Source organism: Maylandia zebra, linkage group LG22, assembly GCF_041146795.1.
Source record: "Maylandia zebra isolate NMK-2024a linkage group LG22, Mzebra_GT3a, whole genome shotgun sequence".
Taxonomy (NCBI): domain Eukaryota; kingdom Metazoa; phylum Chordata; class Actinopteri; order Cichliformes; family Cichlidae; genus Maylandia; species Maylandia zebra.
Genome location: NC_135187.1, coordinates 21496624 through 21511956, shown reverse-complemented (window position 1 = coordinate 21511956; position 15333 = coordinate 21496624). Strand labels below are relative to the sequence as shown.

At 40.2% G+C, this 15333-nt stretch overlaps 2 long non-coding RNA genes across 4 annotated transcripts; one reads left to right on the top strand and one right to left on the bottom strand.

Moving 5' to 3' along the window:
* The first annotated feature begins 37 nt into the window (after positions 1–37).
* Positions 38–3580, top strand: LOC143414617 (uncharacterized). Of its 2 annotated transcripts, XR_013095267.1 has the most exons (3): positions 38–305; positions 2012–2124; positions 3127–3580. It is a non-coding gene; the product is annotated as an uncharacterized LOC143414617 (long non-coding RNA). The 2 variants fall into 2 exon arrangements; XR_013095266.1 differs by lacking the exon at positions 38–305 and having other exon boundaries at positions 1688–2124.
* On the bottom strand, positions 2449–6328 carry LOC143414616 (uncharacterized). 2 transcript variants are annotated; one of them, XR_013095264.1, is made up of 3 exons: positions 6253–6328; positions 2961–3237; positions 2449–2788 (listed from the first exon to the last, which is right to left on the bottom strand). It is a non-coding gene; the product is annotated as an uncharacterized LOC143414616 (long non-coding RNA). The 2 variants fall into 2 exon arrangements; XR_013095265.1 differs by having other exon boundaries at positions 3083–3237.
* Positions 6329–15333: the final 9005 nt, after the last annotated feature.

The following is a 15333-nucleotide window of genomic DNA, read 5'->3' as shown; positions in this document are numbered from 1 at the left end:
ACAGGAGGGTCCCTGGTCTGCGTGTCAAAAGTCAGCCCACCGGCCAATGAGAGAAGAGAAACCCAATCTAACTTCCATCCCTCCGCAGCTCAGACTTAGTCATGTGGTGCTACATCTCCCTGCCTCCTCTCCACCAGAACCCGTTTGGCAACGCTTTGGCGATGATGACGAGTGCAACGTTTTAATTAGATCCATTCTCTTTGAGGACGTGGACAGCGTCGAGGTTTAAAAGGGAGATGAAGGCCTACTTTTTTCCTCTTTTTTTTACGGGCTGCAGGGAATCCGTGCTGTCTCTGCGCTAAGAGGTGCGGGCGCAGGAGATTCAACTTGAGATTTCTGTGCGTAAATTATGGGCACATTTCAGGGGCGCGTTGGCGGGCATCATTTGGCACCAACTAGATCAGAGTCCTTCGTTTCTGCGCTGCATTCTACAGAAACAAACTTAACTTAGAGAGAGAGGGTTTTGTGTTATCTTTTCATGTTGGAGTTTAAATGGCTCTTATTTGCCTCTTTATACTCACCGATTTATCGAGAAATTGTTGTATGATACCTTCATTTTACATTGTTTTCACTTTTCCTTTTTTTTTCTTGTGTTGTTTCCATCTACCAAGCTGTCACACTGCCCAAAAAAAGAAAAGTTTGCATCATGATTCATTTTTGCACACCCACCAAGCATTTCAACTTCAAATTTCCATTGCCTTTCAAAGTAAAACTGACAAAAAAAAAAATCCATTTTCTTCTCAGAGTTTTAATAATAAACCAAAAGCATTCACTCAGCGAAAGCCTGTCAGTGGCAGGCTTCACATATAATGCAAACACACTACTCTGCAGCTTCAGGCTGACAAAAGACAGGTGTGTGGAGGAGGAGGAGAACGCTAGTTTCAATCCCTCTTTCCCTTTCTCCCTCTCTGAGCAGCTCTTACCTGCCCACATGACCAGACATGTCATCTACTCTACTGCCACTCCAACAACACTCAGCGTGGCCCTCACACTGCCTCATGCCACACATTCACTGTCCATTTGATTAAGCAAAGTGCACAACACTTTATCCTATGGCCAAAAGCAATCATGAAATGCAGGTTTAAACAAGTTCACAATTCACAGACCAGTAGGTGGATGGGGGGTATCTTTGTTATGTTAGACATGATTAGATATGAGCTTTATGATAGAGTTTTATACCTGTACTCCATTCTCTCTGTCTGTGCATTAAAATGCTTGTTTGGTCATTCAGTGCAATACTAAGAAGGCACCAGATTACATCCTGGTACAGTTCTGTTAGAGTGCACTCCTCTGGCCTCTTCCTTTCCTTTTCTCCGACGTGTTATCCGTATTCCCCTTGTGCAGCAGATATGTGTGTGTGTGTTTTTTTTAAAAGTAACTGTTGGACACTCCCGACAACCTCACCTTAACTCTTTATTTATCCAATTTACACTGCAGAGACAGAAAGACAGCAAAGAAGAAGAAGAGGTGGGGCAGTAGAGAGACAGAGGGAGAAAGAGAGATCAAATATGTTTTAAAGATGGCAGGGCTCCCACTCACTGCAGAGTTACGTTCTCATGTTTGCTGAGGATCCCAAGTAGCTGGAGAGGAGCAGACAGTCTGCGTAGGAAATCAAAGATGGCTCCCAAGCTCCACATCATCAGCCTTTTTTCTCTCTGTACAGCCATGCTCCAAGAGAAACAGCTGATCGTATTTGCAGGCCACTCCTGCAAATATATGCATTGTATTTGCTTTCAAAATATCATTTTTTGGATTTTTTTTATAAAAATGAAAGAAAAAGAAAATCTCTGTGAGGGTCACGGGCAGGGCAGCATGTACATTATGCAGTGGTAACTAGCTGAGAGAACACTTTTCAAGTAAAATGAAGCCTATTTGAGCAAAAATGCCTTTGTGGCAAAATTTGAACGTGAATTGAACTCAAGCCAGATTTGATGTATTCCTCTTGGAGATGTGTAAAAAAAGAAAAAAATCTTCAGCCATTTTGAATCTGCTCCTCTTCTGTCTCCTACAGTGCTGCCAGCCGGGCCTGCAGACAGACTTCTCCAGCTGTGCCTCACTCTGATTGGCTGTTTCAGTAGTTTCCTCACTGGGTTTGGTCAGTGTGTGTCATATTTCACTCCTGATGTAAGTGTAAGTACATTTTGTCGTGTCAGGGTTGGCTGCCTACCTGTCAGCCAGCGGATAAGGAAAACTGCACAAGATCAATGAGATCAGTGCAAAGATTTGCTATCTTGTGCATCAAGATTGAACTATTGCATTCCTGATTGCAGAACACCAGATTATAGAGACCACCTGATAACACTTGGAGACGAAAAATGAAAGATATTCATGTAAACCTTAGAAAAGTTTTGAGCAGGATGGTTGTTATATAAAAATATCCCACACTAAATCTGAGAGGGATTTCAGCATTAGTCTACAAAACTGAAACACCATGACAGTAGATTAGAGTCAAAGGACAGGATTTTTATTAAATATGACAACAACAAGACTTTAAAGGAGCGATGTGTAGTGCCACAGAAATAAAATATTAACACAGGAACCTATGCAGAAACTCATGCTAATGCTCGACTGCTGCGAAAGGACGTTTCTTATACAATTACAATGAAATCTAGCGATTGTGCACGCCGCAACACATGATTCATGGGGAGATGATCAAACAGGGACCTTCCAGATCTAAATAGAAATCTAATACTTTTGTGGGTGGCTCTAGAAGAAGGTCTAGCATCATCATAGGTTGTTGGTTTGCTCCAGTCTGCAGGTCAAAGTACTCAAGATACTGAATCCCAAGCTGCAAGCAAAACAGCACCAGAGTTAATGTGGCTAACAGCAAACAAAGCTTCATATTTATTACATTTTATAAATGAATAAAGAAAACACTTGAAATGTTTACCATTTGTTCCAGAAGAGAGTTTTATATAAACAAAAGCATTTTTAAAAAAACGAATAAATCTTTTACCCACATTGCAAAGCTATGACTTCACAACAACATCACTGGTCAGCTGAAATGTTGATCCTGGACTAACATTATTAAGATAATGCAGTAAGAACACCAACATGAGATATGAGATCGTGTCACACGCACAGTCAGTTGGAATTCTCAGCTAACTGCATGTGTTCGGACTGCAGGAAGAACCCGGAGCAAACTCCACGCAGAGATGCGCCGTCCAGGATTCAAACGTGGGACCGACTTGCTGTGAGGAGACAGGGGTAACCACTGCACTACCATGCCACTCTATTCTGTGAAATGAAAAGACTGTCATTGGCATGTTGCCCACACACTCAGACACCAGCAGGAAGTTTAGCAACGGTGCAGAGAAAAAGAGAGAGTCGGTAATTAAAGAGGAGCGGCAGACACACATGCGGAAATGCACACGCGCACACACACACACACACACACACACACACACACACACACACACACACACACACACACACACACACACACACACACACCTTTAACTCACTGAAGCAGAGGGAGACACGACAGAGTCATCTCTGTGAGGAAAGATTCAAATAACATTTCAGATTAAGGGAAACAGAGAGTGATGGTAAACGCTGTCATCTGTGATAGAAATACACAGCAATATGAGCACTAATTAAGCAGTACATTGATTACACACACACACACACACACACACACACACACACACACACACACACACACACACACACACACACACACACACACACACACACACACACACGCACATCAGCAGACATGCAGGGGCGGCTGAGGTTTTTAAATTACAGCGTATATTCCAGGCACTTCTTTTTCGTTTTCTGCACACAAGAGCATTGAAGGAAAAACTGAACCGGATCAAACTCAGCTGAACTTGAACTAAAAGCTCTAGGTCAACAGAGAAGTTTGACTTACAGTTTTTTACAGACGCTAGGACACATTTCTCAATACTTAGGTCACGTTTGCAAAACTCCTCACACAGTGAGCACAACAGAAGTCTATGTGGGCTAAACTGAGGATCAGTTATCATTGTTTTGGCACAAAATGCATTCAATGACTACATCTCTCAAATTTCATGAATTATCTTCTCACTCAGACACAACAACTGCCAACAATCTTTGTACGTACAGGACATTTTGCATGTGCTTACATACTGTTTTCAAAACTGTTAAACTTATGGCCAAAACAATAACACAATGCAAAACTTGAAAAGACAGCAAAATTCAACAACAATATTTTATTGAAACATATTTTAAATCTAAAAATGCAGTTTAACCAGCCACAGCTTATTCTCATTGTAGATGAACATCTACACAAGTGTTACTCCTTCAATTTTTCAACTCCTTCAATTCTGGCATGCCAGAAGATTCTTTCCTAGGTGTATTGCCCTAGATGACATAAGATGTGATGTGGATGAGAACCTGTGGCCAAATGGAGAAGACCGAGTAGATTAGCATTACTATTGTATGTGTATCAGTGGATGGTGTGTATACAAATTCTTGTATTTTGGGATTACTTAGTGCAAAAAAATAAAAAAATACATAAACAAATATTAACGAATTCTGCATGATGTCTGATTCATTCCAGTAACATATATTGAAATTATAAACAGAGATGTGTCCTTGTTTTACACAAGAAAACACTGTGTAATGCTACATGTTGTTAGTGTTTTTTAGGTCATTGTTTTGTGGGTGACAAAGTGTGTTTGTCGGCTGTCAACCTTTGCTAGTGTTCTGGAAGAATGAGGTTATTTGAGACCTGAATGAAGTGTTTTGGTAGTTGTAGTGCATTTTGAATGTGAAATGAACTGCTTTGCCAAGCTGACGGTCAGTTAGGAGGATTGTGTGAAGAGTTTTGCAAAAGTGACCTAAGTATTGAGAAATGTGTCCTAGCGTCTGTAAAAAACTGTAAACAATGGGACGATATAATTGGAATAAGTAAAGCATTAGCTTCCTTATATTCTGACACCTCCGATCATCCACTGCCAAATTTCTTCTTCACTAGGCTTTTTTTGTGTAAGTTTTACTATGAGAGGAGCTAATCAGGGTCAGTCCAAATATGATTTAACACCAGCAGCGGTTCAGTGAATTAATATTGTGTACATTTTCTGTCTCTGTAGGGGTTTTGATCTTTTGGACAATGCCAAGTTAGATATTTCCACCAGTTTCCAGTGGAGCTGTTAGTGATGCTTGCAGATAATAAAGGTGAAGTAAACTCATGAAACAGAAGAACATCTTCCAAAAAACACCAACTCAAACCAGAAAACAAAACAACTGAAGGTTTATGATATTTTCTATTGAATTAAACTGAGTAAATAATGAAAATGCAAAATATGCTACAGTGGCTTGCAAAAGTATTCGGCCCCCTTGAATTTTTCCACATTTTGTCACATTACAGCCACAAACATGAATCAATTTTATTGGAATTCCACGTGAAAGACCAACACAAAGTGGTGCACACGTGAGAAGTGGAACAAAAATTATGCATGATTCCAAACATTTTTTACAAATAAATAACTGAAAAGTGGGGTGTGCGTAATTATTCAGCCCCCTGATTCAATACTTTGTAGAACCACCTTTTGCTGCAATTACAGCTGCCAGTCTTTTAGGGTCTGTCTCTACCAGCTTTGCACATCTAGAGACTGAAATCTTTGCCCATTCCTCTTTGCAAAACAGCTCCAGCTCAGTCAGATGGACAGCGTTTGTGAACAGCAGTTTTCAGATCTTGCCACAGATTCTCGATTGGATTTAGATCTGGACTTTGACTGGGCCATTCTAACACATGGATATGTTTTGTTTTAAACCATTCCATTGGTGCCCTGGCTTCATGTTTAGGGTCGTCGTCCTGCTGGAAGGTGAACCTCCGCCCCAGTCTCAAGTCTTTTCCACTCCAAGAGGTTTTCTTCCAAGATTGCCCTGTATTTGGCTCCATCCATCTTCCCATCAACTCTGACCAGCTTCCCTGTCCCTGCTGAAGAGAAGCCCCCCCCAGAGCATGATGCTGCCACCACCATATTTGACAGTGGGGATGGTGTGTTCAGAGCGATGTGCAGTGTTAGTTTCCCGCCACACATATCGTTTTGCATTTTGGCCAAAAAGTTCCATTTTGGTCTCATCTGACCAGAGCACCTTCTTCCACATGTTTGCTGTGTCCCCCACATGGCTTGTGGCAAACTGCAAACGGGACTTCTTATGGTTTTCTGTTAACAATGGCTTTCTTCTTGCCACTCTTCCATAAAGGCCAACTTTGTGCAGTGCACGACTAATAGTTGTCCTATGGACAGATTCCCCCACCTGAGCTGTAGATCTCTGCAGCTCATCCAGAGTCACCATGGGCCTCTTGGCTGCATTTCTGATCAGCGCTCTCCTTGTTCGGTCTGTGAGTTTAGGTGGACGGCCTTGTCTTGGTAGGTTTACAGTTGTGCCATACTCCTTCTATTTCTGAATGATGGCTTGAACAGTGCTCCGTGGGATGTTCAAAGCTTGGGAAATCTTTTTGTAGCCTAAGCCTGCTTTAAATTTCTCAATAACTTTATTCCTGACCTGTCTGGTGTGTTCTTTGGACTTCATGGTGTTGTTGCTCCCAATATTCTCTTAGACAACCTCTGAGGCCGTCACAGAGCAGCTGTATTTGTACTGACATTAGATTACACACAGGTGCACTTTATTCAGTCATTAGCACTCATCAGGCAATATCTGTGGGCAACTGACTGCACTCAGACCAAAGGGGGCTGAATAATTACACACACCCCACTTTTCAGTTATTTATTTGTAAAAAATGTTTGGAAGCATGTATGATTTTCGTTCCACTTCTCACGTGTACACCACTTTGTGTTGGTCTTTCACGTGGAATTCCAATAAAACTGATTCATGTTTGTGGCTGTAATGTGACAAAATGTGGGAAAGTTCAAGGGGGCCGAATACTTTTGCAAGCCACAATATAAAAATTTGGCCTCAAGTGAAAACCAGATTTATTTTAAATGCCCCTTTATTACCATGGACAAGGAGGTTATGTTTTTGATAGTGTGTGTCATTATGTCTGTAAATGAAACAAAGTTTACAGACAGAATAAAGGTGAAAACTTTTTAAGCTATAAAGCTTAAAAAGTTTGAATGAATTCTGAAAAATACTTTGTAGGGGTATCATTTAATAATAGCCAACAATTATTGGTCAGAAACGCACAAACAGCCTTACAGCGTAGAAGATATTATTTTTGCACGTCTGGTGTACATTGCCAACGTATAGAAAGCACCGAAAGATTTAAAATGTCATGTCACATTTGACCTCTGACCTCTCCTCCAAGGCCAACAGATTAATCTGAAAGTCAAAGTAATAATGATGTTATGTTTAAAACTATATTTCCTATGCCTGTTGTTTGATTTGACAACACATGGGGTGTGATATGTGGAGATTCAGAATATCACCTCTTCTATTAAGGTCAAATAAGATAGAGCGTTCAAGTTTTTAGTTCAAGTTTTTAGTTCAAGTTTCAACTATGGATAAAATTCTACTGACTTTGTCTCTGTTAGCAGCATTTAGTAAATGAAACATGCATGTGTGGATTCTAAATATCACTATATAGTTTGCATCCAAATGTGGTGTGACACTTGACTTCTGATCTCACTTTTACTTTCTTTCAAGTTGAACCCAGAATATGTTATTTTTACTAACTGCCCATGATTTAAAGTAAGTTTAAAAGTACAATACTATTCCCTAAAAAGTAAATACTGGCCAGAGAGTGAGCTGCCTTGAAAGTTTGTGCTCTCTGATTGCTTCTTGTTTCTTGCTATTTTCATGCAGTATGTCATTAGAGTATCATCCAAACCTACTCTCAAGAAGTGTCCCAATCACAGGGAAGCCATGATGGTAAAAGGACTGGTTCTTACATAGTGCTTTTCTACTCGATTTGCGCAATCAAAGCACTTTATATAACGTGCCTTATTCACGCATTCGTGCAAGCACTTTTTTGTACAACAAAGCGCTTTTTATTTAACATTCACACTCCACTGAATGCTTTGGAGAGCAACCTGCACCTATCTTCTCAAGGATAGTTAGGCATGCAGCCGGGAAACCTGAGCAGGCAGGGATCAAGGCACCAACCTTCCAAAAGTTTGGGATAACTTAGAAATATCTTGGGTGGCATGATGGTGGGGTGGTAAGCACCGTAGCCTAAAAGCAAAGAGGCCAGCTGGGGCCTTTTCATGTGGAGTTTGCATGTTCTCCTCTCTGACAGACTTGATAGACTGGTGACCTGTCCAGAGTGTACCCCACCTCTCACCCTGTGACAGCTGGGACTGTCTGCAGCACCCTTTTTTCCAAACCCACCGTGACCCTGAATTAGACACATCCTTTACTTTTCTTTTAAAAGCACATTTTCTTTATTTTGTATAAAATAAAATTGATCAGAAATGCTGTACATAGCCCTGTGATGGACCGGCAACCTGTGCACCTCGACTTTGCTCCTGTAACAGCTAGAAAACACTGAGACTTTAAGTTGGATAAGCAGTTTAAAACATGAATGGAGGGGTACACAGGCTTTGGAGGCCACTAGAAAATTAACTTTCCAGTTCAAAATGTAAAACTTTAAAGAAGCAATATGTCTACCTACCTGAGTGTTTGGGGCCACAGCAGTGTTTACCCAAGTCACCTGATGCACAGGATAATTCAGTGTATTAAGTACAACAGTTGTGTTCTCAAACGTCACATCATCTCACTTCAAATCCAATCGTGGGTGCTGATTGCACCATATCAACCAATAGAAATGTCTGTTTTTGCTCTGTTATTGTAGCCTCTTTACCTGACTGTATAAACCACTTCGAGGCTAATGTTGTTGTGATTTGGTGCTATATAAATAAAAATGAACTGAATCCAACTGTATTGAAGTTTGACTTGTTGTGTGTATTTTTTAACTTCACCTCTGCCATCATAACCAAAAAGAATGAGATCAAGTCTTCTGGGATTTAAGAGTGTTTGCTTGCACATTTCAAAGGTTTTAATGAGATTAGTAGGCATCAACAAGAACAGGACTTGGTAACAGCGGGAAACAGCCTCTGACCTTCCAGACAACATGTTCGCATGTTCTTCACAGATCATACAAACATCAGCAACGTGAACCAGCAAAAAAAGTCCACATTTATTGTCTGCAGCAGCTTTCTTCACTGTTCTCCTCACAGCAAACATTTGCGTGAGTCTGTAAGTGCTCCCGTTGGCTCGACAGGCCCGAGCACATATCAGAATGCTGAAGCCACTGGCATTACTAACCCCGCTGACTGACTTTGTAAATGTAACAGAGGAAGTAACGGTGGGGAGAAGTAACAGACAGACCAAGGAGCAGTCATATACTTCAAGTGCTTTAAATTATATAACACCTCAGCCAAGTTTGTGATGTGTCTCTGTATATTTAACACTCCTTCCCTTTCTTCTCCGTCCTTTCCTGTATTCCCTCCTACCTCTCTTTTCTCCTGCTTTCACTGCCACCACTGCTTTTGTGTCTCTTCCTCCCTGTCTGACTTCACTCCCTCGGGTTACCACATCTGCAGGCTGTTTTCCACTGGAATATATTTCTTGAGATTTTAGACCTTAACTACAAGGAGGTGGGGTTATCAAAGAGCTGGATTTGGAGGTGGTGGTGGTGGGGTGAGAGCATAAATATGTGTCAGGAAACACAAGTGAGTATGGTGGAGCAGATGAGTCAGAAGGAATGGTTCTTTCACTTAATACACATAAAAAAAAAGACTTTTTAACAAAGCAGCTGCCTCTGAAAACCTTCTGTCACAGAAAGAGCTGAAGAGATGAGAAGGAATGTGAGAAGCGCTTAAAAAATAGAAGGCAAGAGGATAAAAATCAAAGTAGGGCACCTCCCTTGGCTGGGACTAACACATGGTTAGATTTGCCTGCATGTCCACATGACTCACAGTCTGGTCAGCAAACGCATAATAAACGTGACAGAAATATCCCCACACAATGTCACCAGAGTCCAAGGCAGGCAGTTAATTGCTAGATAGAGCTGGGCCGTGGTTTGAGAGGAGGGGGAAAAAAAAGTCCATCTCATACAAGAGTAAAGCAAGTTAATGTCAGTATATTTAGTTTCTTCTTTAGAAGTTTAAATAAACATGGGATTTTTTTTTTTTAGTTTATTAATACAAAAGGTTTCAGTTATTGTATGAGAACATCGTCTAGTCTGCTTTGGCACTAAAACAGTTATTAATTAGTTCTATCTTAGCTAATGTAACATTATAGCATTTACTTTTTTAAAGTGAGAATGATACAAAGTTATTAAACGTATATGACATTTGCAGGATTTTTTAAACGTATTTTTTTTGCCATATGTGAATATATAAAAAGCACAAATTTTGCATGTGCAGATTTGGTTCAATATGATAGAAACTACCAGAAAGAAAATGAAGTGGCAGTATATTCTCAGAGTTATTTTTCAATTTCGCACATGGAGAAAATACTGTAAATGGACTATTGCTTGTATAGTGCCTTTTTTACTCAGCTAAGCACTCAAAGTGCTTTCTAGTGTAAGTCACATTCAGCCAATCACAGACATATTCATGCTTTTTGTCCATGTTAAGCACTTTCTAATGCACACTCACACTAGGGGTTGGGTATCTTGCTCAAGGATACTTGGGCATGCAGACTGGAGGAGTCAGGAACTGAATTGAGAAGCAGGAAATTAGAGGTCACTCAGGTCTTCGTGTCTTTAAGACATTCCTGCAGTTTAACTAATTGATGTTTGTTATCTGATATCCTTGATAGATAAAGCTGGTTATCATCTGCATAGCAGTGAAAATGTATGTTATGCCTTTGAATGGTAGGGTTCCCAAGTCATTGTAGCTTCTCTAGATAAAATGAGCAGGTGACCTAGTACTTTTGTCCATTCAGTGAAGCTTTCGGTCTGAATGAAGCTAGCTTGGGAGTCCCTTAAAACTGCATTCTGTCTTCTGGTCCTATAGAAGTCTATGAGCAAACTCCCCTCTCATCTGATCTCATCTTGTGTCAAACTGAATAGAACATTATCCAGTTTGTCAGTCCAGGTCAAACAGAAAGGAGAACTGTCCAAGTTAGTTTTACTTAACAAGCATCTGATTTCACAGGTAGACCGGCCACTCTCTCATCACATCTGGTTTGAAAACAGCATGATGGTGATGGTGAAAACACTCATCTTGAAAACTGAGTAGTTGTACTGAATGTCTTTGATCTCAAGGGTTGAAAATAGGACTTAACAAAACAATGGGCAATATCCTAATAGCTACATCCTTCTTTTACAGACTCTATAGGTGGGTAACATTGCTGCTACCTGCAATGTTGGGCTGTCAACCAGATCATTACTACAGCCAGATAGTTACAGTATTATTATCGTATTATATCATGTGTATTATTAACCTGATATCAGTATTTCATTTTTGTTTTGTCAAAGATGGACATTATTCATTTGTCTGAGTCTGGAATGCAGTATCAGTTAGTCAGTCAAATTACTATCAGTGAAATATGCTGCTCATCTTGCAGGATGGCTAATGTTAGCATGTTAAAATGCGAAATTAAGATGATAGATTACATAGCATTATCTATGTAAACATGAGAGCTCTGCCGGTCAGATTAAATGTGTATATAGATTAAGAAGGTCATCATTTTTTCTTTAGTTCTTCTTCAAAGAAGACTTTATCTTTTGATATTGTTCAGATTTCCAATGTTGTTGTGCTTGCCATATAAATACTTTATATGGCAGGCTATTCATTAGCACAAGTAGCTCGGTAAGTACAGAGTGGGCATAGATTATAAAGGACCTGCATTAAGCAGAGACTAATCCGGTTCAGTGAAGTTGGAGTGCGCTGGCTGCTAAAGGGTTAAACTGAGCTCAGTTTTGGTGAGCTGAAGGGAGAGAACTGAAATCTTTTCCATATTACAGCACACATGAGGAACACATCTAAGTGAGTTCAGCTGTCTGGAGTTTCTCTCTACCCCCTCACACATGCTCTCTCTCTCTCTCTCTCTCTGGTTGGGTAGGGGCAGGTTCAGCACAGCCATATATCATTACACATCTGGGAAAATGCACTGAAAGCCCAGGCTGACACAGAGAGAAAAGAGAGACAATGATCTCCAGACATATTCATTCTTTTAAAAAAATTAAACATAGCATATAAAGACAAAACACAGAGTCTTGTTTACTGCAGGATAAAACTAACACTGCATTTGTCAGTTAGCAAAGCACCAACTGAAAAGTGCTGGTGCTCAGTTAATGACAGAGTTTTACATTCAAAGAAAGAGAGAGAAAAAAAACTGTTAACACCAATGGAAATCAGAGACCTCAGATTTTTATAACTCCTCCCATCAGCTCCCCGTATTAGCTCCACCTCTTTCAGATCTCTGGTTCATGCAGTTTTATTTTAGTATGATAGACGTCGACTGGCGGCGTTTTCTTGAGGAAGGAATCTGCAGTTCTCCCCCCCCCCCCAGTATGGAAAAGTGTTGTTTCCTCCCAGGTCCACATGCCACAATAATAAAGCATTTTTCTTTTCTTTTCTTTTCTTTTCTTTTCTTTTCTTTTCTTTTCTTTTCTTTTCTTTTCTTTTCTTTTCTTTTCTTTTCTTTATTTCTCTCTTCTCTAAGATTTCAGGACACTAAAAATGGTGTTCTTGCAGGGTCAAATAGACCTGGGTCAAACTTTAGGAAGAAAAGAAAAACCCCACCCAAAAGTTCTTTAAGGACCACATATGCCTGCCCCTTCATGCCTGACCTCAAACCTACCATGTCTTGTGAAAGGCAAAAGTGGTATTTAAGGTAATTTAGCACATTTCACTGCATCTGCTTCTTCAAATGAAAATTGTGGCATTTCAGTCTCAAAAGGAACAGAATGAAAAGTGCAAAATTGGTGCACAGGTGCTGTGGTGTGACTCTGATAACAATTGGTTTTAGTGATGGTATTGTACACTTATATAAAAAAAAGATTAAAAAAGTTTAGTCAAAGGGAACCTCAGAGCCTGGCTTCACTTTGCGAGTGACAACAAGGACGTAAAACGACTCCTCCAGACCTCCTCCGCACTTGAATGATTTCACAGATCGGAAGAAAGGAGAATTGGCTACAAAACAGTTGGATCTTATAGAGTTAAAAGGCAAAATGATGAAGATAAAAAATGTTGCCTAATTAGCAATTGCAGCTTGAATGGAAACTTAAAAATAACCAAAGATACATTAGAAATACAGTTGTGTCAAAAAAAGTACCCCCATAATTCAACAGCTTGTAGCAGCTGCTAACACCTTTAGCATTAATCATTTTTAGTATGCCTTTATCGGTCTCTAAAAGTTTTGGTCCACTCCTATTTATAATATTGCCTCAGTTCATTGATCTTTGTGGGCATATGTTCATGCACAACTCTAAACTACAGCATTTCAAGCAGGGTGAGGTTTGGCCATTCTTACACCTTGTTTTTTTCCTTTTCCAGCCGGTCTGATGTAGACTGGCTGCTGTGCTTGGGATCATTATGATACTGCACGACTCAGTTTTGGCCTTTAAGCTTTACCTGTTGGACAGATGGCCTCACAACTGACTTTAAAAATACTTTGTTGGAGAGGAGTTCATGGTTGACTCTGGTTGAATATTTAACATGCTAACTGAGAGTTGTGGAGTCAGAGATATAGCTCTTCAGTTTCTTTGCAGTTTCTCTAAACATTGCACAGTCTAACTTTAGGAGGATTTTTTGGAACTGCACAGAGTCCTGTGAAAACTGCATCCTAACCTTATATATTATATTGGGAGAATATTGGGTTTAAGGCTGAGCAGTCATTATTTGTTGTCTGATGACTTAGTGTGTGATAGCCTTTGGTTTTGAGACTCCATTTCATCCACTTTTGCCCCCCACACAGAGCTTTTACCCTCTCAAAAAACAACAACAACAAACAAAATGTAAAAAACAACAAACCAACGAACAAAAAACCCCCCAAACAAACAAACTGGTTAATTATTCACATAACAAATGAACTGCAAACACCTAAAAACTACAAATGAAAACCGAGAAATCGAAATCCACACCAGCTGCTTCAAAGCCAGTGCTGCTTAAATATCAAACGCACGCTATGGACTCTTTTACAAAAGCACTATATCAAAAATGACTGTTGCCTTGAAGCCTTTAATGTGATGAAATTAAGTGTGTCACATAAACATCTGGTGTGTCTACACATAGTCAGCCACTACAGCAGCACCTTGTCTTGCTGGGTTAAACGACTGCTTGAACTTTCTGCCACCTCCACCGGCCACAAAAAACACCTGGTGGATGCTTGGTAAGAGCCTTTTAAACTTCCCCATTTTGTAGTAAACTGACATGGCCCTGAGGCCAAAAACAAGTACAGTCACAGGTGAAAGTGCTTCCTTTACTGTGTTTTCTGACTTTAGATGTTTGACTTGTCCCCCCTGTTTTCTGAACAACTCCTGAAAATCAAAGTTGTGTTCTGAGATCTTCTTTGTCCCCGTTTGATAATTCTTCCTGAGACTAACTTCACCTCGTGCATTTTATTCTGCTGCTGTGTCATTTTTTCCACCGACTGGGCCAGAGGGAGGAGGGCTGCATCAGAGGAAAACTTCAGCTGAGGCTGGGAGACTACTCAGCAGCAGGAAAAACCTGTTAGTGCTAAAAGCCATTCTTAATAACACAGCATGTTTTCGGTGGATAAAACTACCTAATTCCATAAAACATCATCATCTCAAATTGCATTTTCCCCCCAAAGGTAGAAATAATAGGAGGCAATTTTGACACTTTATTTACTTTGCATAGACACGTTTTTCTAAGTTTTATTTTTAATTAACATAATCAGAACAAGCTTTACTACATAAACCAGGATAACATTTATATTTTAGAAGGCAGTTACTTTGCCAGTCTGTCTGAGATGGACCGTCGTGCTTTGGAGACAAGCGGCCTCTCACCAGGAGAACAGGCAAAAGTGGTCATCCAGAAGTTATTGCATGTCCAACATTTGCATAACCCGTCGGTCCCTGCAACTACTTGCAATTGTTTGCCAAATGCAAAAGGATTCATTCCAATCACCAGACAACTACTGATCCTTCTTGCGGTCCCAATTTTACTTAAGTGTGACTGAATCTTTAGATGTACATCACAGCTCTGACTTCACTTCTATGTGATAATGTTAAAACTTTATGACAAAGTATTAGTAAAATGTTTGCTTGGTAAGGGATGTGTTTTACAAGCTATGGAAGTTAGTGCCAAATATGCAGTTTCTGGGCATGTTGGCATTTTCTCCAGACCTCTTATTAGTCATAGCAGGAGGAGCCTAAACATTAAGACCCCTGTGCTGCCAGTAGCAGAAGGCGGAAGCCTGCAGCTGAGATAATGGAGAGGAAGATAAGACCATACATGAACA